The following is a 4310-nucleotide window of genomic DNA, read 5'->3' on the forward strand; positions in this document are numbered from 1 at the left end:
GCAACCTAAGGCCTGCGAGCCAAATCCAGCCAATGAGACAATTCCATCCGGCCCACGGTAGGTAATAAAATAGTTTTGAGGAGTAGTAAAACATAATTCACCAGGCCATTTTCATACAAATTATTTAAATTATTTAGACATTATAATGGACCTACTGTATATATGTTTTAATTGCTGCCCTTTTCTGTCCTGCAAATAATTAATAATTAACAAATGACAAAACCAATGTGGCCTTCCATTTAATTTCAAAATCCTGATGTGGCCCCCGAGCTTAAAAGTTTGCCCTCCCTTGTAATGCATGCGTTTGGATCTGGCTTACTGCTTTTAGAAAAAAACTCTGTTACTCTGTCTTATAATGTTGTTGCTCCATGTGACTGTTTCATGGTTTACAATTTGGCTCAAGTCTTCTCCAGACTCCCCCATTAAGATGGTCCTATCATCAGGATATGGTAGGCTGTCTTGATTGCATGGGAGGGGATCTGAGTTAGGGTAAATGATAGAATATAATGTCTCAGCTATCCAAAAGCCTATTCTCATCACAGACACTAGAGTACAAGCACTGGTAGGGCCAATCACCACTTGTAACGGTTCTCCTAAGGTGGGGTAGCAGGACACAGGTGCAGAGGTACATAAACAAAAGGTTCTTTAATTCCAAAACTTGACATAACGCTATGACACACCAAACATAATATAAGACAATAACAACAAGTTCCAGGAGGAACTTAAATAGGGACATAAAAGAGATAACGAGGTACAGGTGAAGACAAAACAAGACACAGGTGAAACCAATAAAAGAATATAGAAACAGAACGCCTAGAACATGAAGATACTGCGGTTACACCTCTTTTGATTGATTAATGGCCAAGATGCAGAGTGTATTCAATACAGCAAGGCAGAGATGTCCACCAAATGTTTTTCCACTTTTAATAAAATAATCCAGCACCACACTTTGAAAGATGCCTTGAGCTTGTACCAGTTAATTTAAGACAGGTTCCCAGTTCAACAATACAGAGGCCATTCCTCAGTTTATTCAACTACAGTACGGGGGCCTCTCTCCAGTTTATTAATGTACAGTAGAGGGGCCTCCCTCCAGTTTATTAATGTACAGTTGAGGGGCCTCCCTCCAGTTTATTAATCTGCAGTACAGGGGCCTCCCTCCAGTTTATTAATGTACAGTTGAGGGGCCTCCCTCCAGTTTATTCATCTACAGTACAGTGGCCTCCCTTCAGTTTATTAATCTACAGTACAGGGACTCCCTCCAGATATTAATCTACAGTACAGGGGCCTCCCTCCAATTTATTCATCTACAGTACAAGGACCTCCCTCCAGTTTATTAATCTACAATACAGGGGCCTCCCTCTAGTTTATTCATCTACAGTACAGTGGCCTCCCTTCAGTTTATTAATCTACAGTACAGGGACTCCCTCCAGATATTAATTTACAGTACAGGGGCCTCCCTCCAGTTTATTCATCTACAGTACAAGGACCTCCCTCCAGTTTAGTAATCTACAGTACAAGGACCTCCCTCCAGTTTATTAATCTACAATACAGGGGCCTCTCTCCAGTTTATTCATCTACAGTACAGGGGCCTCCTTTCAGTTTATTCATCTACAGTACAGGGACTCCCTCCAGATATTAATTTACAGTACAGGGGCCTCCCTCCAGTTTATTCATCTACAGTACAAGGACCTCCCTCCAGTTTATTAATCTACAATACAGGGGCCTCCCTCCAGTTTATTAAACTTCAGTACAGGGGCCTCCCTCCAGATATTAATCTACAATACAGGGGCCTCCCTCCAGTTTATTCATCTACAGTACAGGGGCCTCCCTTCAGTTTATTAATCTACAGTACAGGGACTCCCTCCAGATATTAATCTACAGTACAGGGGCCTCCCTCCAGTTTATTCATCTACAGTACAAGGACCTCCCTCCAGTTTATTAATCTACAATACAGGGGCCTCCCTCCAGTTTATTAAACTACAGTACAGGGGCCTCCCTCCAGTTTATTCATCTACAATACAGGGGCCTCCCTCCAGTTTATTCATCTACAGTACAAGGGCCTCCCTTCAGTTTATTCATCTACAGTACAGGGGACTCCCTCCAGTTTATTAACCTACAGTACAGGGGCCTCCCTCCAGTTTATTCATCTACAGTACAGGGGCCTCCCTCCAATTTATTAATCTACAGTACAGGGGCCTCCCTCCAGTTAATTCATCTACAGTACAGGGGCCTCCCTCCAGTTTATTAACCTACAGTACAGGGGCCTCCCTCCAGTTTATTAATCTTCAGTACAGGGGCCTACCTCCAGTTTGTTCATCTACAGTACAGGGACTCCCTCCAGATATTAATCTACAGTACAGGGGACTCCCTCCAGTTTATTAACCTACAGTACAGGGGCCTCCCTCCAGTTTATTAATCTTCAGTACAGGGGCCTACCTCCAGTTTATTCATCTACAGTACAGGGACTCCCTCCAGATATTAATCTACAGTACAGGGGCCTCCCTCCAGTTTATTCATCTACAGTACAAGGACCTCCCTCCAGTTTATTCATCTACAGTACAGGGGACTCCCACCAGTTTATTTATTCATCTACAGTACAAGGACCTCCCTCCAGTTTATTCATCTACAATACAGGGGCCTCCCTCCAGTTTATTCATCTACAATACAGGGGCCTCCCTCCAGTTTATTAATCTACAGTACAGGGGCCTCCCTACAGTTTATTAATCTTCAGTACAGGGGCCTCCCTCCAGTTTATTCATCTACAGTACAGGGGCCTCCCTGCAGTTTATTCACCTACAGTACAAGGACCTCCCTCCAGTTTATTCATCTACAATACAGGGGCCTCCCTCCAGTTTATTCATCTACAATACAGGGGCCTCCCTCCAGTTTATTAATATACAGTTCAGGGGCCTCCCTCCAGTTTATTCATCTACAGTACAGGGGCCTCCCTCCAATTTATTAATCTACAGTACAGGGGCCTCCCTCCAGTTTATTCATCTACAGTACAAGGACCTCCCTCCAGTTTATTAACCTACAGTACAGGGGCCTCCCTCCAGTTTATTAATCTTCAGTACAGGGGCCTCCCTCCAGTTTATTCATCTACAGTAAAGGGCCTCCCTCCAGTTTATAAATCTACTGTGTAGGGGCCTCCAAGTCTGGGAAGAGAAAAGCACCAGTCTCTATAGTCTTGTCAATACAGCATCGCTTCTCTCTGCGCACCACTCAAGCAATCAGGCTTTATTACCATCCATCAAAAACACACCGTCTGATCCTATCATTCTTGTGCCTTTTGTGAAACATTTTTGTGTACAAAGCTTTAAACGTCCACAGCAGTGTTTGATCAGAACTTTAGAGGACAACCAAATTAGAAAATGAGTAGGGCTAGTCAGTCAGTGGAAGGGAGCCAGGATTCAACATACATCATTAATTGCCCTCAATCATAAGATTAAATTTGTGAATGACTTAAAATTTGATAGGAAAAGCTTTGGACCAACAGAGGATTAGGGCCTTGAAAGTTTGTGTGATTAAGATGACATAGCACCTTAAACACTTATCTTAATTAAATGCGGTTTAATGCCCAAGTAATCTGGGTCAGATAAGGCTAATGTTGTAAATAAAGCAAGAAACACGAAGTTGTGAAATATTTCAATTAATTATTTTCTAGTCTTCATTTAAACTAAATTAATCAATGCTACTGACAAACACTCCCTCCTGTCATTTAAACTAAATTAATCAATACTATTGACAAACACCCCCTCCTGTTAAGTCATTGGCACTCAGGCAACCAGAGCAGGTGATCCAGACTGATTCTCAGGCTCTGTCTACTGTAAACCAGGCAATGCACCCTGCATCTAGCCAGGTCCACAGCAGCTCCAGCCATAAGGAAAAGATGCAGAAAACTCCCAGACACATTGTCTGCAACTATTACAACTATTATCCCTTCTTTTCACGTCCCAACAAAACTCCAGAAACTACTCTGCATACCTTTAAATGTATTACATAGGTTTCAAGCAGTAATAACTGACAAGAAGATTATGTTTATGGGAAACATGCCTTTGTCGGGTAAAGATATTTGTTTATTTTTTCCAAATTCCCATAAAATAACAGTGAAAATAGAAATGGGGAATCAAATGGAACCTTTTGGCCAGGTCCTTTTTATATACAGTACTTTTCTCTTCGATTGTTCTCTTTTAATTTGACATTGATTGAAACTAACAACCAGTGAGAGGGTTTGTGTGGCTTTCCTGTTATTATGGAGATGGAAGAAGAAATTTTGATACTAAACATTTCAAATAATATACCTACAATCA

This window comes from Esox lucius, chromosome 2 (genome assembly GCF_011004845.1).
Source record: "Esox lucius isolate fEsoLuc1 chromosome 2, fEsoLuc1.pri, whole genome shotgun sequence".
Taxonomy (NCBI): domain Eukaryota; kingdom Metazoa; phylum Chordata; class Actinopteri; order Esociformes; family Esocidae; genus Esox; species Esox lucius.